General features: G+C 46.9%; 2 pseudogenes; one reads left to right on the top strand and one right to left on the bottom strand.

Moving 5' to 3' along the window:
• The window catches only part of LOC147119305 (uncharacterized), a 142,515-nt pseudogene that overhangs the window by 84,967 nt on the left and 34,255 nt on the right, over positions 1 to 23,293 (top strand).
• Positions 1 to 23,293, bottom strand: part of LOC147119306 (uncharacterized) — a 77,614-nt pseudogene that overhangs the window by 33,876 nt on the left and 20,445 nt on the right.

Below are 23,293 nucleotides of genomic sequence, written 5' to 3'. Positions count from 1 at the left end.
CGGAATGATTCAAATTCTTCAGGAGGAATCAGCACAAAAATGAAAGTAACGCTGATTACCTCACCGAATTACGAAAGCTGTCAAAGCACTGCCAATTCGGGGCAGGACTGGCAGATTCTCTACGAGACAAGTTCGTCTGCGGTCCCCTAAGCGAAGGAACACAGAAAAGACTACTTTCTGAGAAAGATTTGACACTGGACAAGGCTTTCAGTGTGGCTGTATCATACGAAGCAGCAGCAAGAGGAGCTGCAGAGATACAGCAAAAGCCACAGGACTTCAGCACCCATGAAATGACACGGGGTTTCGAGAGATGTTATCGCTGCAGCAGATCCACCCATGACCAGAGGGACTGCTGGTTCAAGGACAAAGCATGCAGGCAATGCGGAAAGATGGGACAAATTGCACGTGTATGCCAACCTGGAAAAAAATCCGCTGACAGTAAAAAGGTCAATAAGGAAAAGTACAGAAAGGTACAAATGATGACGGACAGTAGCTCCGAAGACCAGAAGAGCGATAGCGACTCTGGAAACAAGAGACTAAGCTGTCTCAAATTACATAATGAAATTGCCAAAGAAGATTACCAGACCATTTGGGTTACCCTCACGATAGCGGGGTCCCCAGTTAAAATGGAGCTAGATACAGGATCAGCTCGGACCGTCATAAGTCGATGGGATTACGAGCGGCTATTTCCGCATATACCTTTGAAAGACACATCCATTATCTTGAAGACATATACGGGGCAGAAAGTATACCCCAGAGGTAAAATAAGGGTGCCTGTTGTATACAACGGCAAGGAAATACAGAAGTTGTATTTATACGTTCTGCAAGATGGTGGTCCACCGTTGTTGGGACGTGAATGGATCAGAAAGATACGTTTAGACTGGCACTCCATTCAGGCACTGACGGTGACCAGTAAGAAAAAAAATGATGATGACGTCATACCTGGACGATTAAAAGAAATCTTGGCTAACGCCAAAGAAGTGTTTCAACAGGAACTAGGAACCCTGAAAGGCGCCACCGCCTCAATAAAAGTGGAAGATGTGGCAATTCCCAAGTTTTTTAAGGCAAGGCTGGTGCCATACGCAATTCGTCCAGCAGTCGAGGCAGAGCTGGAGAATTTGGAAAAAGCAGGCGTGTTATCCAAGGTAGATTGGAGCGAGTGGGCAACACCCATCGTCCCGGTCATGAAGAAAACGTTGAATAATGATAAATCTGAAGAACAGAGAAAAATTCGCATCTGTGGGGACTTCAAGGTGACTGTAAACCCGGTTCTTCACACGGTACAGTATCCACTTCCGAGGATAGAAGATATTTTCGCCTCACTATCCGGAGGGAAACGTTTCACCAAAATTGACTTGGCACAGGCATATCTACAGATGGAGGTTGAGGAGGCCTCTAAAAAGTATCTCACGATAAAAACACACAAAGGCCTGTACCAGTACAATCGACTGGTTTTCGGAATAGCATCAGCTCCAGCTATCTGGCAAAGAGCTATGGAGCAAGTCCTGCAAGGGATTCCGGGGACTCAATGCTACCTAGACGACATCCTTGTAACAGGAGAAAATGACAACGAGCACCTTGCCAATTTGGAGCAGGTGCTCACGAGGCTGAGAGAACGGGGCCTACGAGCAAATCACCCAAAGTGCGAATTTTTCCAGAAACAAATATCATATTGTGGCCATGTCATTAACGAAGAAGGGTTGCATAAGTCACCTGAAAAAATTGAAGCATTCGTAAAAGCCCCAGCGCCTGAAAATGTCTCACAATTAAGGTCGTTCCTGGGATTAATAAATTACTATCATAAATTTTTACCGAACTTGTCAACGGTTCCGCACCCTCTTAACGCACTGCTACAAATGGGAGTAATTTGGAAATGGAGCGAAGGCTGTAAACGTGCCTTCCATAAATGCAAAGGCTTGATCACATCCAAGGAAGTGTTGGCTCATTACAACCCATCACTGCCAATCAGACTGGCGTGCGATGCATCCCCTTATGGCGTGGGAGCGGTATTATCGCATAGATTCCCTGATGGCTCGGAGCGGCCGATAGCTTTTGCGTCACGCTCATTGAACTCAGCTGAGCGTAACTATGCCCAGATCGACAGGGAAGCACTCAGCCTGGTATGGGGGGTGAAGAAATTCAACCATTACCTACACGGACAAAAATTTACCTTGTTGACTGACCATCAACCCCTCATCTCCATATTCAACCCTAAAAAGGGCGTTCCCATTATGACAGCACAAAGGCTACAGAGGTGGTCCCTTTTCCTAGGGGCACACCAATATGACATAGAATACAAAGGAACAAAACAGCATGGGAATGCTGACGGTTTATCGTGCCTACCGTTGCCAACGGTAGAAGAGGCACCTACCGTGGACCCAGTGGAGATGTTCCACTCAACCATAGTGGAATGTCTACCAGTGACAAATTCTACCATTGAAAAGGAAACGAGAAATGACCCGACTCTCTCACGAGTCTACGATTTAACGGTGAAGGGATGGCCAGCACATGGCGAACCACTGTTGCCAGCATTCTCGCAAAGAAGAGAACAGCTGTCAGTGTGCCGAGGAACCTTGATGTGTGGATCCAGAGTGGTGATTCCACCCAAACTCAAGAATAAAGTGCTAAAGGAGCTTCACGAGGGGCATCTGGGTGGAGTGAAAATGAAGAACTTAGCCAGAGCGTTTGTGTGGTGGCCAGGTATCGATGGAGACATCGAAGAAATGACCAAGAGCTGTTTAGGATGCCAGAAGGTCCAAAACGCCCCACCACAAGCCCCTCTACATCCATGGGAGTGGCCCTCATCTCCATGGCAAAGGGTACATATCGACTTTGCTGGTCCATTTATGGACTCAATGTTCTTAATCGCGGTTGATGCACACTCCAAGTGGCCGGAGGTAATAAAGATGTCCTCCACCACCACGGAAAAAACCATCACAGTATTAAGGACCATATTCACCAGGAATGGGCTGCCTGAACAGATCTGTTCTGATAATGGACTGCAATTTGTATCCGAAGAATTCAGGAAGTTCTTAAAAAACAATGGGGTTAAGCACTACACGTCCGCCCCATACCATCCCGCCACCAATGGATTAGCTGAAAGGTTTGTCCAGACCTTCAAGAAGGCCATAAAGGCCATGGGTAATGAAGACATAAATCTACAACATAAGGTAGATAACTTCTTGTTTGCGTACAGGAATGCAACACATGTGGTTACAAACCAAACTCCCACCATGATGTTTTTCAATAGAAGACTAAGATGCCGGCTGGATTTGATCAAGCCAAACATCAGAAGGGACGTAGAGAACCGGCAATTTCAAGGCATGAATGAAAGGCCAACTAGAACCTTCCAGATAGGTCAACAAGTTTTGGCCCGGGACTACCGTACCGAGAAATGGCAGCCTGGAACTATTTGCACACGACTAGGACCATTGATGTATACCGTGGACATTGGAGAAAGCATAATAAGGCACCATGCTGACCAGATCATAGAGTCATCCAAAAAGGGACAACCTACACCACAACTCTATACGCCTAATGATGAAGCAGAGATACCCATAGTATCTACCTCCGATCCGGTGATACTGGAACCAGATGAACCCGACACTGGCATTCAAGCCGAATCAACCTTGCCAAAAGAACCTACTACACCACCGAAACCTACTACACCACCGAGGCGTTATCCGGACCGAGTCAGGAAGCCTCCAGAGAGACTGAATTTGTAATTGATTAACTTCAGCAAATGTGTAGATTATTGTTCTTGTAAAAATGTTAATTAATGATTACTTAAAATGTTATGTACTATTTATCTAAAAGAGGAGGAATTGTAGTGTATGTACCTTTAAGAGGAACTATGTTTTTTTGAAGCCCCTGTGTACTGTAGTACCGGTAGTGACCACTCGGGTATATAAGCCTGTATAGCGTCTTGTATAGTTAGTTCACCTCCAGACTTTGTTCAGTAAACACTTGTTAAATCAACTCCTGCATTCCGTGTCTCCATTAACACACGGATTCAACAGTAGGGAAATGGTGTTAGGGAAATTGATGGGATTGAAGGCCGATAAATCCCCAGGGCCTGATAATCTACATCCCAGGGTACTTAAGGAAGTGGCCCTAGAAATAGTAGATGCATTGCTGGTCATCTTCCAGAACTCGATAGACTCTGGAACAGTACCCATGGATTGGAGGGTAGCTAATGTTACCCCACTATTCAAAAAAGGTGGTAGAGTAAAAGTGGGGAATTATAGACCAGTAAGCCTGACATCGGTAGTGGGGAAAATGCTAGAGTCCATTATATAAACCGGTATGTCTCTCTGTCTGTCTCACTGTCTGTCTCTCTGTTTTTCTGCCTGTCCGGCTATACAGTCAAAAGTTATAGAGCGTACCTACATGTATGTTATATGGAAAGAAACCTTATCGTTAGGGGACTCTCGTAGGCATATTGACTTTTTCGTCAGACAAAAATTGTTTGGACAGTACACAAAAAACGTTCAAAAATCCTCAAAAATCCATTCATTAGCGGTTGATCAATCCTACCTCTCATTAGCGTTGAGTGACGTGCTGCTTGACCAATCCTACAGTTCACTCACCTGATGGTTGACCAATCAGTGTGTCACTGGCGGGTCCTAATCCACCAGTCTCCCTAAACTTCGCCGCCATTTTTTCCATCCCCACAGGGACAGCACCAACCAAACAGACCCCCACATTGCGACTCCGGGAGCTGCAGGTGAGTTTCCACACAGCGGGCGGGTCATCGGCAGTGGCCGACCGTCAACCGCGGGTGAGCTCAGCTTGGGTCCGTCTCGCCCCGAGACCCTGGCCGGGCCTCAACCGCTAGGCCCGAGACACGCAACGGGCGGGCGAGCTGCAGCTGCCGGCCGTCAACCACTCCATCCCCCGGGGAGCTCAGCTCAGGGAGAGGGAGGGAGAGAGAGAGGGGACAGACACCGGCAGGCAGACCGCACGGCCCAAAATTGCCCTGGCAACGCCGGGCACCCCCTGCTAGTAAAAGATGTAATAGCAGAGCACTTGGAAAGCAGTGACAGGATCGGACAAAGTCAACATAGATTTACAAAAGGTAAATCATGCTTGACTAATCTACTGGAATTTTTTGAGGACGTAACTGGTAAAATAAATAAAGGAGAACCAGTGGATGTGGTGTATCTGGACTTTCAGAAGACTTTCGATAAGGTCCCACACAAGAGATTAGCGTGCAAAATGGGATTGGGGGCAAGGTATTGACTTGGATAGAGAACTGGTTGGCGGACAGAAAGCAAAGAGTTGGAATAAACGGGTCATTTTCCGAGTGGCAGGCAGTGACTAGTGGGGTACCGCAAGGATCGGTCCTAGGACCCCAGCTGTTCACAATATATATTAATGATCTGGACGAGGGAATTGGATGTATTACCTCCAAATTTGCAGATGACACAAAGCTGGGTGGGAGGGTAAGCTGTGAGGAGGATGGCGTGAAACTCCAGTACGATTTGGACAGGTTGGATGATTGGACAGAAACACGGCAAATGCACTATAATGTGGATAAATGTGAGGTAGATTATTATTTGAATGGCAATAGATTGGGAGAAGGGGAAGTGCAAAGAGACCTGGGTGTTCTTGTGCACCAGTCGCTGAAGGTAAGCATGCAGGTGCAGCAGGCGGTTAAGAAGGCAAATGGTATGTTGGCCTTCGTAGCAAGAGGGTTCGAGTACAGGAACAAGGATGTCTTGCTACAGTTGTACAGGGCCTTGGTGAGACCGCACCTTGAGTATTGTGTGCAGTTTTGGTCGCCTTACCTGAGGAAGGATGTACTTGCCATGGAAGAACATAAGAACATAAGAACATAAGAAATAGGAGCAGGAATAGGCCAATCGGCCCCTCGAGCCTGCTCCACCATTCAATAAGATCATGGCTGATCTGATCCTAACCTCAAATCTTCTATCACTCTCCATCCACCCGAACCCATGTGATCTCCCGGGAGAGGCGAAAAACCAGATAAAGACCCAATGGCCAATTTGGGAGAAAAAAATCTGGGAAATTCCTCTCCGACCCATCTAGGCAATCGAAACTCGTCCAGGAGATCACTCTGTCCCTATATTTTCTGCAGTACTTACCTTCTGTAAAGGCAATCTCCACCCCAGCCAGGAACAGGAATAAAACCATCTCCTGAAATCTAACACAGAATTAGAACACAGTAGGAGCAGAACCAGGCTACACGGCCCCTGGGCCCACTCCACTACCCACAGGGCCATGACCATTCCGAACCTAGACTCATGTCCAATTTCCTGCCCGCTCCCCGTAACCCTTAATTCCCTTTACTTCTAGGAAACTATCTATTTCTGTTTTAAATGTATTTAATGATGTAGCTTCCACAGCTTTCTGGGGCAGCAAATTCCACAAACCTACCACCCTCTGAGTGAAGAAGTTTCTCCTCATCTCAGTTTTGAAAGAGCAGCCCCTTATTCTAAGATTATGCCCCCTAGTTCTAGTTTCACCCATCATTGGGAACATCCTCACCGCATCCACCCGATCAAGCCCCTTCACAATCTTATATGTTTCAATAAGATCGCCTCTCATTCTTCTGAACTCCAATGAGTAGAGTCCCAATCTACTCAACCTCTCCTCATATGACCACCCCCTCATCCCCTCCCCGGGATTAACCGAGTGAGCCTTCTTTGTACTGACTCGAGAGAATATAAGAACATAAGAACATAAGAAATAGGAGCAGGAGTAGGCCAATCGGCCCCTCGAGCTTGCTCCGCCATTTAATAAGATCATGGCTGATCTGATCCTAACCGCCAATCCACTATCATAGAACCACCTCCTGAATCTAACACAATTAGACACACGAAATAGGAGCAGGATCAGGCTACACGGCCCCTGGGCCGCTCCGCTACCCACAGGGCCATGACCGATCCGAACCTAGTCTCATGTCCAAATTCCTGCCAGCTCCCCGTAACCCTTAATTCCATTTACTTCTAGGAAACTGTCTATTTCTGTTTTAAATTTATGTAATGATGTAGCTTCTACAGCTTTTTGGGGCAGCATATTCCATGGACCTACCACCCTCTGAGTGAAGTAGTTCCTCCTCATCTCAGTTTTGAAAGAGCAGCCCCTTACTCTAAGACTATGCCCTCTAGTTCTAGTTTCACCCATCATCGGGAACATCCTCCCCGCATCCACCCGATCCAACCCCTTCACAATCTTATATGTTTCAATAAGATCGTCTCTCATTCTTCTGAACTCCAATGAGTAGAATCCCAATCTACTCAACCTCTCCTCATATGTCCATCCCCTCATCCCCGGGATTAACCGAGTGAACCTTCTTTGTACTGACTCGAGAGCAAGTATGTCTTTTCTTAAGTATGGACACCAAAACTGTATGCAGTATTCCAGGTGCAGTCTCACCAATACCTTGTATAACTGCAGCAATACCTCCCTGTTTTTATATTCTATCCCCCTAGCATTAAAAGCCAACATTCCATTGGCCTTCTTGATCACTTGCTGCACCTGCATACTGTTGTGTATGTAATATGTGTGCTACTTTGAACCTATGGACAGGACTGCACTACTTGTAGGGCGTAGTGATACGCAGTACCACTCCTGGCCATAGGGGTATAAATAGTACTGTGGGTACTGATCTCCCCTCAGTTCCCGCCTGTGGGCATGAAGTAAAGACCTACGTATAGTCCCTACCTCCAACCAGTAAAGACCTGTTTTATTGTTACTGATTAAGTCTGAGTATTAATTACTTGAACAACTCACAGATTTAACACTGGCGACGAGTCTGATTCGGATCCTGCGGCAGTCACTCCACGGCAGCTTCGTCCACAGCCAGGACGTTGCAGAGAGGTTTCCACCCTCTCCACCCCACTGGAAGACATCCTGACCTCGGAGCCTCCATCGGCGACCGTCAGCTTCTTCTCCAGCTTGGCGGTGGGTAAGCCGTTGTCTGAGCTGGGCAGCGACGCGACAGGCAGTCGACCGCGTTGGCCGCACGAACGGGGCTGGGGGAGCTGGAGGAATAGGGCGCGAGAGCCGCTTCGAGCGGGAGGCGTTTCAACAGAGCGATCGCATCTCCTGATAAGAGCCAAGAGCCGCTTCGCGATCTAGCGATCGCATCCGCTGATAAGGGCCGCACTTGGGCGATCGCGGCGAAGATAAGGGCCGCACTCGGGGGCTGAAGGGAGCCGACGTCGGGGGACGGGTGAAGACCACCAAGCGCGGGAAAACCGCCATTTTGTGGGCGGAGGACGACGGCAAGAGCGGGAAGCCGCCATCTTTGATAACAAGTAAAGAAAATAAAATCTGAGAAATTGCAAATCTACAATGCCTAAACACGGGAATATTAGCACCTTTGATAGTGACCTCGAAGATTGGGCCATATATGTTGAAAGAGTAAAAAATTATTGTAAGGCCAATAAAATTCGTGACCAAGATAAAGCTCTAACATTATTAAATTTAATGGGTGCGAAGACATACGGGCAATTGAAACACCTGTTATCACCAGATGAACCGGCGGATAAGACGTTCGATGAGATTGTTACTGTCCTGAAAGATCATCTAAACCCCACGCCGCTGATGCTAGCGGAACGATTTAAATTTTATGACAGAAGGCAGCTACAGCATGAAAGCAATGCTGAATATTTGCTGGAATTGCGTAAATTAGCGAAATATTGCCAGTTTGGAACGGGACTGACAGAGGCACTTCGAGACAAATTTGTGTGTGGTTTATTTAAACAGGATACACAAAAGCGACTGCTCGAGGAGAATGAGCTGACGCTTGAGAAGGCGGTCACTATGGCAGCAGCACACGAAGCCGCAGCGAGAGGCACGGCAGTAATGCAGCTACGGTCACCGGAGCTCAGTGCACACAAATTGGGTGTGAGTTCTGGCAAATGTTATCGTTGTGGAAAGACAACGCATGATCAGAACCAGTGTTGGTTTAAAAACCAAGAATGTAGAACTTGTGGTAGGCTTGGACATATAGCTAGAGTATGCAGGTCAGCGAAGAAGACCAGCAACAAGAAGTCACCGCAAGGAAAATACGCAAAGGTACACAAGGTGACCGAACAGGAGTCCGATTCAGATGCTAGCAGTAATGAACTGGCTAGCTTAAGAGTACTCAACGCTGGTAAGGGTGCAGACCTCCAGACAATTTGGGTCACTCTTCAGATAGAAGGAGTCCAAGTAAAACTGGAATTGGACACTGGATCGGCATTGACGGTCATAAATAAGAAAGATTACGGGAAGTTATTCCAACATATTCCCCTACAGGATACGGGGATTATATTGGAAACATACACGGGGCAAAGAGTGTACCCCATCGGGAAAATAGAGGTTGCAGTGGTCCACAAGGGCGAAGACAGTCAAATAATGGACTTATATGTGATATCTGAAGGAGGTCCTCCACTACTAGGACGGGAGTGGATTAGGAAAATGAATATGGACTGGCATTTCCTACAAACAATAATGAGTGAGAACTCGGTGAAGATAGTCGGCCCAGACTCTGGAACGGATGATGGTAAGCCCAACTCAGGTGCAAAAGACAAAGTTTCAGCACAGAATTCCACTGAGCAACAACAACATAGTTTAACTGTGGATTCTGAGTCTGGCAAGTCTACTGATGTGCCCATTTCTGAGGGACACCGGGCTCGAACTCAACTCCATTTCAAACTACAACAGCAATTAGAACAAATGCTTCGCCGTTTTGAGCAAGAGTTGAATGCAACGAAAGAGTTCTTTGATATAGAGTTGGAGAATCTGGAAAGACAACAGAAGCAGCTGATGGAGAAAATGGAGCAGGAGCACACAAAACGTCTGATGTCAGAGGAGTTAACGGTCAGCCAACTCCTGCATATGCTGAAGGACAGGACTCTGAAATGGGAAAAACTTGAACACGAACTTCAATATTCAAACGAAAGGGGTTCGGAGCTCTCAAAGGTTATTGGAAGAGCTGAGGTGGCAACACAGACTGAGATGACTGCAACAGAGCAGCCCTTGGATGCCAAAAGTACGCTGACTCACGTCAACGTAGAACAACAGACCGCTGAAACAGCTGCTCCGGTAGAGGGATTGAATAGTCCGATCAATCAATCTCCAAAAGAAGTTGAAGTAGTACAATCTCAAATGAGGTCATTAGTAAACGACTTGCTGAAAGCCCAGAAAAAGCTGGATGAAGAGGTACGCATGAAGAAGTCTCTTCAGGAAAGATGTCTGGACTTGGAACAAAAGCTGGCTAACGCCCAGCTGGGTATGGAGGAAATAGAAGACCCTCTCGCTGGCCTAGATCAGGACGACACCGAATATTACTATGTCCTGTCCTGCCCAACTTGTAACTTCGACTCCCACCATACAGAAATCATGGAGGAGCACCGAAAGTCTACGGAACATCGGGAGAAGGTGGCTCTACTACGGAAAAAGGAGGAAGAGAAGGAGGAACTGCGCATGCAGCTGGCAGCTGACAGTGGAGCCCAGAGAGTCTCCAAGAAGCAGAAAAGGAAAAGTCGAAACAGAAGATGACCCATCTGAACCGTTATTACCTCTACCAGATCACACACGTGGTCCCTCCGAACGGAGCCAATTCAGTTCGGAAGTTCAAACTGTTAAATCCATGGAAGGACTATTGAATGAGTTACTCCAGCAACGTGAACCAACTACACCACAGAGATTGAATCTGTGAACTGTTTTCCGCAGAGACTGAATCTGTGATCTGTTTTGACATGAAGTTATCTATGTATCTATGTTATTCTGTTATGTAAACCTGAAGTTATATATGTATATATGTTATTACGTTATGTTAAATGGGGAGATGACTGTAAAGCTAGGAAGGGAGGAATGTTGTGTATGTAATATGTGTGCTACTTTGAACCTATGGACAGGACTGCACTACTTGTAGGGCGTAGTGATACGCAGTACCACTCCTGGCCATAGGGGTATAAATAGTACTGTGGGTACTGATCTCCCCTCAGTTCCCGCCTGTGGGCATGAAGTAAAGACCTACGTATAGTCCCTACCTCCAACCAGTAAAGACCTGTTTTATTGTTACTGATTAAGTCTGAGTATTAATTACTTGAACAACTCACAGATTTAACACATACTAACCTTTTGAGTTTCGTGCACCAGGACCCCAGATCCCTTTGTACTACAGTACTTTCCAGTTTCTTGCCATTAAGATAATAGCTTGCTCTATGATTTTTCCTGCCAAAGTGCATAACCTCACACTTTCCAGTATTGTATCCCATCTGCCAAATCTCTGCCCACTTACTTAGCCTGTCTATGTCCCTTTGCAGGTTTTTTATGTCCTCCTCACTCACGACTTTCCGTCCCAACTTTGTATCATCTGCAAACTTTGATATGTTACACTCGGTCCCCTCCTCCAAATCATTAATATAGATTGTAAAGAGTTGGGGACCCAGCACTGACCCCTGCGGAACACCACTAGTTACTGATTGCCAGTCTGAGAACGAACCATTTATCCCAACTCTCTGCTTTCTGTTAGAGAGCCAATCCTCCACCCACGCCAGAATATTACCCCCAATCCCGTGATTTTTTATCTTGAGCAATAATCTTTTGTGTGGCACCTTGTCAAATGCCTTTTGGAAGTCTAAATACACTACGCCCACTGGTTCCCCTTTATCCACCCTGTATGTTACTTCCTCAAAAAACTCAAGCACATTTGTCAAACATGACTTCCCCTTCATGAAACCATGCTGAGTTTGTCCTATTAAATTATGTTTATCCAAATGTCCCGTTACTGTCTCCTTAATAATGGACTCTAACATTTTACCAACCACAGATGTTAGGCTAACAGTTCTATAGTTTCCAGCCTTCTGCCTACTACCCTTTTTAAATAAGGGTGTTACATTAGCAGTTTTCCAATCTGCCGGGACCTTTGCTGAGTCCAGGGAGTTTTCAAAAATTATTACCAATGCATCCACAATCCCTACCGCCACTTCCCTCAAGACCCTAGGATGCAAGCCATCAGGTTCAGGGGATTTATCCACCTTGAGTCCCATTATTTTACCAAGTACCACTTCCTTAGTGATTTTAATCGTATTTAGCTCCTCCCCCCCTAGAGCCCCCTGTTTGTCCAGTGTTGGGATATTCTTAGTGTCCTCTACCGTAAAGACTGATACAAAATAATTGTTCAGCGTTTTTGCCATCTCCATGTTTCCCACCATTAATTTCCTGGTCTCATCCTCTAAGGGACCAACATTTACTTTAGCCACCCTTTTTCTTTTTACTTAACTATAGAAACTTTTGCTGTCTGTTTTTATATTTTTTGCTAATTTACTTTCATAATCTATCTTCCCTTTCTTAATCAATCTTTTAGTTACTTTTTGCTGTCTTTTAAAGACTTCCCAATCTTCTATCCTCCCACTAGATTTGGCTACCTTATATGCCCTTGTTTTTAGTCGGATACTATCCTGAATTACTTTACTTAGCCACGGATGGCTATCTTTTCTTTTACACCCTTTTTTCCTCAGTGGAATATATATTTTTTGGAAGTTGTAAAATAACTCCTTAAATGTACACCACTGATCATGTACCATCTTACCCTTTAATCTATTTTCCCAGTCCACTCTAATCAATTCCGCTCTCATACCTTCATAGTCTCCTTTATTCAAGCTCAGCACGCTTGTTTGAGATCCAACCTTCTCACCCTCTAATTGAATATGGAATTCAACCATGTTATGGTCACTCATTCCAAGGGGATCCTTTACTAGGACATTTTTAATTAATCCTGTCTCATTACAAAGGACCAAATCTAAGGTTGCTTGCCCCCTGGTCAGTTCAGTTACATACTGCTCAAGAAACCCATCCCTAATACACTCAATGAACTCATTCTCAAGGCTGCTCTGCCCAATTTGATTTGCCCAGTTAATATGATAATTAAAATCCCCCATAATTATAGCTGTGCAGTGAAGATTCACCAGGCTGATACCTGGGATGGCAGGAATGACGTATGAGGAGAGATTGTGTCGATTGGGCTTATACTCACTGGAGTTTAGAAGATTGAGAGGGGATCTCATCAAAACCTATAAAATTCTGCCAGGCCTGGACAGATTAGATGCAGGAAGGATGTTTCTGATGGCCGGGGAGTCCAGAACCAGGGGTCATAGTCTAAGGATAAGGGGTAAGCCATTTAGGACTGAAATGAGGAGGAATTTCTTCACCCAGAGAGTGGTGAACCTGTGGAATTCTCTGCCACAGAGGGCGGTGGAGGCCAGTTCATTAAGTATATTCAAGAAAGAGTTGGATATATTTCTTAAGGCTAATGGGATCAAGGGATATGGGGAGAAGGCAGGGACAGGGTACTGAATTTGCATGATCAGCCATGATCTCATTGAATGGCGGAGCAGGCTCGAATGGCCGAATGGCCGACTCCTGCTCCTATCTTCTATGTTTCTATATTTGTATAATTGGCTAACGGAGAGGAGGCAGTGAGCAGTGCTGAGGGATGTTTTTCTGACTGGAGGGAAGTATGCAGTGGGTTCCCCCAGGGGTCGGGATTAGGACCATTGCTTTTCTTGTTATATATAAATGACCTGGACTTGGGGATAGGTGTACAAGTTTGAAGTTTACGGATGATAGAAAACTTTGCAACGTAGTAAATAGTGAGCATAGTAGTAGCAGACTTCAGAAGGACAGAGACAGACTGTGAAATGAGCAGACACAAGGCAGATGAAATTAAATGAGGATAAGTGAGAAGTGATGCACTTTGGGAGAAACAACAGGGAGAGGCCGTATAATCTAAATGGGACTATTTTGAGGGGGTGCAAGAGCAGAGGGACCTGGGGGTCCATATTCACAAATCTTTGAAAGTGCTGCGGCAAGTTGGTGAGGCGGTTCAGAAAGCGTATGGGATACTTGGCTTTGCAAATAGGGCCATTGAATACAAAAACAAGGAAGTTACACTAAACCTTTACAAATCACTAGTTAGGAACATAGGACAGGAGGAGGCCATTCAGCCCCTCGAGCCTGTTCCGCCATTCAATGAGATCATGGCTGATCTGCGACCTAACTCCATACACTCGCCTTTGGCCCATATCCCTTAATACCTTTGGGTAACAAAAACCTATCAATCTCAGATTTAAAATTAACAATTGATCTCGCATCAATTGCCATTTGCGGAAGAGAGTTCGAAACTTCTACCACCCTTTGTGTGTAGAAGTGTTTCCTAATTTCACTCCTGAAAGGTCTGGCTCTAATTTTTAGACTATGTCCCCAGTCCTAGAATCCCCAACCAGCGGAAATAGTTTCTCTCTATCTACTCTATCTGTTCCCCTTAATATCCTGAAAACTTCGATCAGATCACACCTTAACCTTCTAAATTCCAGGGAATACAACCCTAATTTGTGTAATCTCTCCTCGTAACTTAACTCTTGAAGTCCGGGTATCATTCTGGTAAACCTACGCTGCACTCCCTCCAAGGCCAATATATCCTTCCTAAGGTGTGGTGCCCAGAACTGCTCACAGTACTCCAGGTGTGGTGTAACCAGGGGTTTGTACAGCTGCAGGGTTTTGGCCTCAGCTGGAGGCTTGTGTACAGTTCTGGGCACCACACTTTAGGAAGGATGTCAAGGCCTTGGAGAGGGTACAGAGGAGGTTGACCAGGATGGTACCAGGGATGAGGGACTTCAGTTATGTGGAGAGATTGGAGAAGCTGGGATTGTTCCCCTTAGAGCAGAGAAGGTTAAGAGGAGACCTAATAGAGGTGTTCAAAATGATGAGGGGTTTTGATCGAGCAAGTAGGGAGAAACTGTTCACTCTGGCAAGTGGGTCGGTAGCCAAAGGTCACAGATTTAAAATAGTTGCTAAAAGAACTAGAGGGAAATGAGGAGAATTGTTTTCACACAGAGGGTTGTTAAGATCTGGAACGCACCATCTGAAAGGATGCTGGAATTAGGTTCCGCAGGAACTTTCAAATGGTAATTGGACATGTACTTGAAGAGGACTAGTTTGCAGAGTTCTGGGGATAAAGCTGGAGTTTGGGACTAAATTGGACAGCTCTTTCAAAGAGCCGGCACAGACACGATGGGCCGAATCACCACCTCCTGTGCTGTTAGATTCGATGATCAGTGTGAAGACGCTGGTGTCTGTTAAGGATCTTTGAGCTTTTAAAGCTCTTCCCACAGTCAGAACATTTAAAGAGTCTCTCGTCAGTGTGAACAAGCTGGTGTGACAGGAGGGTGGATGACTGAGTGAAACCCTTCCCACACACAGAGCAGGTGAACGGCCTCTCCCCAGTGTGGAGGAGCCGATGTCTCTTCAGATCCCCGGAGCTTTTAAATCTCTTCCCACAGTCAGAACATTTAAAGGGTCTCTCGTCAGTGTGAACAAGCTGATGTTCCAGCAGCTGGGATGACAGAGTGAATCCCTTCCCACACACGGAGCAGGTGAACGCCCTCTCCCCAGTGTGAACTCGCTGGTGTTGCTTGAGCTCCCAGGGGATTTTAAAACTCTTCCCACACTCAGAATATTTACAGGGTCTCTCGTCAGTGTGAACTCCCTGGTGTATCAGCAGGTTGGAGGGCCAAGCGAATCCCTTCCCACACATGGAGCAGATGAATGGCCTCTCCGTAGTGTGTAGGTGTTGGTGTCGCTTCAGCTCCCTGGAGCTTTTAAAGCTCTTCCCACAGTCAGGACAGTTAAACGGTCTCTCATCAGCGTGAGCTCGCTGGTGTCCCTTCAGATCCCGGAGGCTTTTAAAGCTCTTCCCACAGTCAGAACATTGAAATGGTCTCTCGTCAGTGTGAACAAGCTGGTGTCGCTTCATTTCCCCGGGGCTTTTAAAGCTCTTCCCACAGTCAGAACACTGAAATGGTCTCTCCCCAGTGTGAACTTGCTGGTGTGTTTGCAGGTGGGATGAACGAACAAATCCCTTTCCACACACAGAGTAGGTGAACGGAATGTCCCTGGTGTGACTGCACCGTTGAACTTCTATTGCAGACGGGGAACTGAATCCATTCCCACCGTCCCCACCTTTACTCGGTTTCTCCCCGGTGTGACGGTCCACGTGTCTCACCAGGTCAGGCGATCGGCTGAATCCGCGTCCATACACCGAACACGTGTGTGGTTTGTCATCGCTGCGATCGCTGCTTTCTCCTTCCATGTGCAAGGCCGATGATATTCAGGTCCGGATGAATCGAGCGACTCTGTCAGATCTTGACGTGATGTTTGGTTTAAGCTTCCCGCCTGTAACTGCCCCACTTCTATAACCCTGTAAATTGAGATCAGAAAAGGATCAGAGACAAACTGTTGTTTAATTTTCCCCTTTCCGACTCTAGGGGCAGTGAAGCTGATTTTCAGGCCCTGGCTGCTGCACAGGTTGGTTGAAAGGATCAGCAGTAATGGCGGCTGTAATATCCACAAGCCCCCGCGCTCCAGAAAGTGCTCTGTTGACTCTGAGGCCCACGCATGTGCTCATGGCCCCCATGCTCTCCCTCCTGCTCCACAATCGCCCGTCCCGAGCGGTTCACAACGCGCATGCTCAGCGCACAAAACCCCGCGTGCGCGGCTCAGGTGGGGGCGAGTCGGTGTTGCGCCTCAGCCGCCAGGGAGGTGCGCATGCGCAGGATGACCCAACATTCTTTCTGTCAGCAATCACTCCCTCGTTTCTGTCATAAAAACAGAAAATGCTGGAAATACTCAGCAGGTCAGGCAGCATCTGTGAAGAGAGAAACAGAGTTACCGTTTCAGGTCGATGACCTTTCGTCAGAACTGCTTGTTCTTTAGTGTCAGCTGTGACTCAGTTGGTAGCACTCTCGCCTCTGAGTCAGAAAGTTGTGGGTTCAAGTCCCACTCCAGAGACTTGAGCACAAAAATCTAGGCTGACACTCCAGTGCAGTGCTGAGGGAGTGCTGCATTGTCGGAGGTGCCGTCTTTTGGATGAGACATTAAACTGAGGCCCCGTCTGCTCTCTCAGGTGGATGTAAAAGATCCCATGGCATTATTTCAAGAAAGAAAGACTTGCATTGATATAGTGCTTTCATGACCACCAGATGTCTTGAAGTGCTTTACAGCCAATGAAGTACTACAATGAAGTAGTCACTGTTGTAATGTGGGAACGAGCAGGGCAGTTATCCCCAGTCTCCGAGCCAATGTTTATCTCTCAATCAACATAAAAAGATAGATTATCTGGTCATTATCACATTGCTGTTTGTGGGAGCTTGCTGTGCGCTAATTGGCTGCTGCGTTTCCGACATTACAACAGTGACTACACTTCAAAAGTACTTCATTGGCTGTAAAACACTTTGGGACGTCCAGTGGTGGTGAAAGAAACATAGAAAATAGGAGCAGGAGTCGGCCATTCGGCCCCTCGAGCCTGCTCTGCCATTCAATGCGATCATGGCTGATCATCCAAATTCAGTACCCAGTCCCTGCTTTCTCCCCATCCCTTTAGCCTTAAGAAATATATCCAACTCCTTCTTGAATATATTTAATGAACTGGCCTCCACCGTCTTCTATGGTAGAGAATTCCACAGGTTCACCACTCTCTGGGTGAAGAAATTCCTCCTCATCTCTGTCCTAAATGGCTTACCCCTTATCCTTAGACTGTGACCCCTGGTTCTGGACTCCCCGTCCATCGGGAACATCCTTCCAGCATCTAGTCTGTCCAGGCCTGTCAGAATTTTATAAGTTTCAATGAGATCACCTCTCATTCTTCTAAACTCCAGTGAGTACAAGTCCAATCGACCCAATCTCTCCTCATACCTCATTCCTGCCATCCCAAGTATCAGCCTGGTGAATCTTCGCTGAACTCCTTCCATGGCAAGAACGTCCTTCCTCAGGTAAGGCGACCAAACCTGCACACAATACTCAAGGTGCGGTCTCACCAAGGCCCTGTAAAACTGCAGCAAGACATCCTTGTTCCTGTACTCAAACCCTCTCGCTACGAAGGCCAACATACCATTTGCCTTCTTAACCGCCTGCTGCACCTGCATGCTTACCTTCAGCGACTGGTGCACAAGGACACCCTGGTCTCGTTGCACTTCCCCTTCTCCCAATCTATTACCATTTAGATAGTAATCTGCCTTCTTGTTTTTGCCACCAAAGTGGATAACCTCACATTTATCCACGTTATATTGCACCTGCCATGTTGCTGCCCAATCACCCAATATGTCCAAATCATCCTGTAGTTTCTCGACATCCTCCTCACAGCACACACGCCCACCCAACTTTGTGTCATCTGCAAAGTTGGAGATATTACATCTAGTTCCCTTGTCCAGATCATTTATATATATTGTGAATAGCTGGGGTCCAAGGACCGATCCCTGCGGTACCCCACTAGTCACTGCCTGCCATTCGGAAAAAGACCCGTTTATTCCAACTCTTTGCTTTCTGTCTGCCAACCAGTTCTCTATCCAAGTCAATACCTTGCCCCCAATCCCATGTGCCTTAAGTTTACACGCTAATCTCTTATGCGGGACCTTATTGAAGGCCTTCTGAAAGCCCAGATACACCACATCCACTGGTTCTCCCTTATCTATTTTACCAGTTACATCCTCAAAAAATTCCAGTAGATTAGTCAGGCACGATTTACCTTTTGTGAATCCATGTTGACTTTGTCCGATCCTGTCACTGTTTTCCAAGTGCTCTGCTATTACATCTTTGGATCTTATGCTATCCCTAATTTCCCTTGTTAGCCACGGTTGAGCCAGCTCTGCCATTCAATGCGATCATGGCTGATCATCCAAATTCAGTACCCAGTCCCTGCTTTCTCCCCATAACCCTTGATCCCTTTAGCCTTAAGAAATATATCCAATTCCTTCTTGAATATATTTAATGTATTGGCATCTACTGCCTTCTGTGGTAGAGAATTCCACAGGTTCACCACTCTCTGGGTGAAGAAATTCCTCCTCATTTCTGTCCTAAATGGCCTACCCCTTATCCTTAGACTGTGACCCCTGGTTCTGGACTCCCCGACCATCGGGAACATCCTTCCTGCATCTAGTCATAGAAACATAGAAGATAGGAGCAGGAGTAGGCCATGCAGGTGCAGCAGGCGGTTAAGAAGGCAAATGGTATGTTGGCCTTCATAGCAAGAGGGTTCGAGTACAGGAACAAGGATGTCTTGCTGCAGTTGTACAGGGCCTTGGTGAGACCGCACCTTGAGTATTGTGTGCAGGTTTGGTCGCCTTACCTGAGGAAGGACGTTCTTGCCATGGAAGGAGTGCAGCGAAGATTCACCAGGCTGACACCTGGGATGGCAGGAATGACATATGAGGAGAGATTGTGTCAATTGGGCTTATACTCACTGGAGTTTAGAAGATTGAGAGGGGATCTCATCGAAACCTATAAAATTCTGTCAGGCCTGGACAGACTAGATGCAGAAAGGATATTTATGATGGCCGGGGAGTCCAGAACCAGGGGTCACAGTCTAAGGATAAGTGGTAAGCCATTTAGGACTGAAATGAGGAGGAATTTCTTCACCCAGAGAGTGGTGAACCTGTGGAATTCTCTGCCAGTTCATTAAATATATTCAAAAAAGAATTGGATATATTTCTTAAGGCTAAAGGGATCAAGGGATATGGGGAGAAGGCAGGGACTGGGTACTGAATTTGGATGATCAGCCATGATCTCTTTGAATGGCGGAGCAGGCTCGAGGGATTGAATGGCCTACTCCTGCTCATGTCTTCTATGTTTCAATGGTTATCCCTCAATTAACATAACAAAATGATAGATTATCAGATTGCTGTTTGTGGGAGCTTGCTGTGCGCTAATTGGCTGCTGCGTTTCCTACATTACAACAGCGACTACACTTCAAAAAGTACTTCATTGGCTGTAAAGCGCTTTGGGATGTCTGGTGGTGGTGAAAGGCGCTATAGAAATGCAAGTCTTTCTTTCTTTACTGGTCTCACCAGCGACCTGTTCTGGCAGACGGTTGATTGACAGACGAGAGTCCGCGCATGCACACGCGGGCCAGCGGTTTGGGCCGAGGCCGGCACAGCGGCCCCTCCCGGTCACCAAGGGTAATAACTGCGCATGCCCAGAGGAGACCAACCCCCTCCCCCACTCGGAGCTGCGCCTGCGCACTCGGATCCTGTCGGACGAAGTCGGCACGGGGCATTCTGGGGAAAGGCCTTGGTGTCGGTTACAGAGTCGCGATTGGTGACGCAAAGTGAGTTTTCTCCGCTCCGATTGGGTGGAGAATCGCGCGGGGTGAGGGGGAGGGGTGGATCGGGAGAGAATAAAGAGAAATAGAAAAACCTGAGAGTCCGCGAGGCCCCGGACCGGGCGGCGTCAGTTGGACGGTGCACGTGATCTCCTCGGGGACACGTGACCGGGGCCCACGGCCTGCTTGACGGGAGATTCCAACCAATAGGGAGCGAGCGGGGCGGGGCTGGAGAAGCGAGCCGGCGGCAGGTCCTCCAACAAATTGGGGAGCCCGAGGGGCGGGACTAGCGCCGGCTGATTGTCTGATCCGCAGGGCAGCGAGTTTCTGCAGTCCCTTGTTCGGGGCCAGGGGAGGCTGTGGGCCTTTATTCCCCTTATTGGACACAAGGCTCTTTGTCTCACAACACACTGCCTCAGGTTTTAATACAGACTTTTAAAATTCATCAATAAAAGCAGATAAACCCCGTGCTTCTGTAGAACAAACTTTCACATCTCCATACACAGACCATCTCTTTACACATCCCCTTCCTACACAATTGCAGCCGACATGAGCAAGGACGTGAGGCTCATTCAAAAACACACACATTTCATGACAGCAAAGGTTACTGTGCTGTCTCTCCCTCTAACTTAACCTTACTGTATGTACATAACCCACTTATATATGTATAACTTACCTGTTAGGGCCGTTGCCCCTTTAACTCACCGTTTAGGGCCATTGCCCCTTTAAGACGCGCCCGAGCGTGATGACGTCACGCCACGTACAACGTGACGTGCGTCAGGCGGCTGCCGGCCTGACACGGCTCTCCAGAAAGGCCGCCGGCACAGCCCGGCCCAGCGTCTTCGGCCGCATCGAGCAGCCGCCGGGAGCGCCGCTATCTTCCGCTCCCGCGGCAAGCACCGGCCCAGCCTGGCCTCCAGCTCCTGCTCCCGACTTAGGCCCCAACGGCCAGCGACGCAACTACCGGCAAACGCGACGACGTCACTGTTAAGTATGTGTATTGTATTGAACAATTAACACAAAGACTTAAACGTATAACTCAAACAGGTCTTTACTGGTTGGAGGTAGGGACTATACTGAATACAAGATTACTGCACAGTGCTTATATACCGGTGTGTTCACCCCCGGTATTACGTCTACAGCAGCCTGAGAAAGTAGTACATCTCTTAAGGTGGAACAGGCTTAAGCTCTCTTAAGGTGGAACAGGTTACATACACAACACTCCTCCCTTCTTAGCTTTATAGTCATCCCCCCCATTTAACATAACGTAATAACATATATACATATATAACTTCATGTTTAACGTAACATATCACAGATTCAGTCTCTGCGGAAAACAGTTCACAGATTCAATCTCTACGAACAGTTGCAACATACTCTTAGTGGGAACAGTTTACAGGTTCAGTCTCTGTGGGAACAGTTCGTAAATTCAGTCTCTGATCTTAATTCGTTCCAGACAGCATCTTTTCGTAGTGTTCGGCCGGAGGTAGTAGAAGTAACAATATTTTAAACAATTATTATTTTCGGCCTCTTCTTTTTCTTTTCTGCCTTTTTACAACTCTTGTCGTTCCCATCTTCTCGGCGGACAGCTGTAATGCTACCAACTCTCTATGTTCTTTAGACCTTAAGTGCTTCCTCCGGATTTCAGCACTTTGGGAGTTTCCATCACAATTTGGGCATACCACATCCTCGTAGTATTCACTATCACTCAACAGGTCGAGAGGCCCTTCTACTTCTTCCTTACCCAACTGGACGCTATCCGACTGCTGTTCCTTCTCTATCTCTCTTACTTCCCGTAGTAGAGCCACCTTCTTCCGATGTTCCGTAGACTTTTGGTGCTCCTCCATGATTTCTGCACTTTGGGGGTCGAAGTTACAAGCTGGGCAGGACAGGACATCGTAATATTCGGAGTCGTCCGACAGGTCATGGTAATATTCGGTGTCGTCCTGAGCTAGGCCAGCGAGAGGGTCGTCTATTTCCTCCATACCCAGCTGGACGTTAGCCAGCTCTTGTTCCAAATCCAGACATCTTTCCTGAAGAGACTTCTTCATGTGTACCTCTGCATCCAGCTTTTTCTGGGCTTTCAGCAAGTCGTTTACTAGTGACCTCATTTGTGATTTTAATACTTCAACTTCCTTTGGAGATTGATTGCTCGGACTATGCAATCCCTCTACCGGAGCAGCTGTTTCAGCGGTCTGTTGTTCTACATTGACGTGAGTCAGCGTACTTTTGGCATCCAATGGCTGCTCTGTTGCAGTCGTTTCAGTCTGTGTCATCACATCAGCCATCTCAATGACTTTTGAAAGCTCCGAACCCTTTTCCTTTGAAGATCGCAGCTCGTGTTCAAGTTTTTCCCATTTCAGAGTCTTGTCCCTCAGCGTATGAAGGAGTTGGCTGACCGTTAACTCTTCTGACACCAGATTATGGCACGCACCTTCAGAACCTGAATCAGCTTTGATTCGTTCGGCCTCCTCGCGCAGATGGTTGGTGTGCTCCTGCTCCATTTTCTCCATCAGTTGCTTCTGTTGCCTTTCCAGATTCTCCCACTCTGTAACAAAGAACTTTTTTATTTCATTCATCTCTTGCTCAAAACGGCGAATCATTTGTTCTAATTGCTGTTGTAGTTTGAAATGGAGTTGAGTTCGAGCCCAGTGTCCCTCAAAAATGTGCATATCAGTAGACTTGACAGACTCAGAATTCTCTGTTAAACTATGTTGTTGTTGCTCAGTGGAATTCTGTGCTGAAACTTTGTCTTTTGCACATGGGTTGGTCTTACCATCATCAGTTCTAGAGTCTGGGCTGATTATCTGCACCGAGTTCTCACTCTTTATGGCTTTTAGCGAATGCCAGTCCATATTTATGTTTCTAAACCACTCCCGGCCTAGTAGTGGTGGACCTCCCTCCGGTAGCACATATAAGTCCATTATTTGACTTCCTTCGCCCTTGTTGGCCACTGCAACCTTTATTGTCCCGATGGGGTACACTCTCTGCCCCGTGTAGGTTGTCAATATAATCTCCGTATCCTGTAGGGGAATATGTTGGAATAACCTTCTGTAATCTTTCTTATTCATGACCGACAATGCCGATCCAGTGTCCAATTCCATTTTTACTTGGACTCCTTCTATCTGAAGAGTAACCCAAATTGTCTGGAGGTCTGCACCCTTACCAACGTTGAGTACC

This window comes from Somniosus microcephalus, chromosome 4 (assembly GCF_052327205.1).
Source record: "Somniosus microcephalus isolate GS21.2 chromosome 4, FLI_Smic_1.0, whole genome shotgun sequence".
Classification (NCBI taxonomy): Eukaryota; Metazoa; Chordata; class Chondrichthyes; order Squaliformes; family Somniosidae; genus Somniosus; species Somniosus microcephalus.
This window is presented reverse-complemented; position numbering and strand designations above follow the sequence as displayed.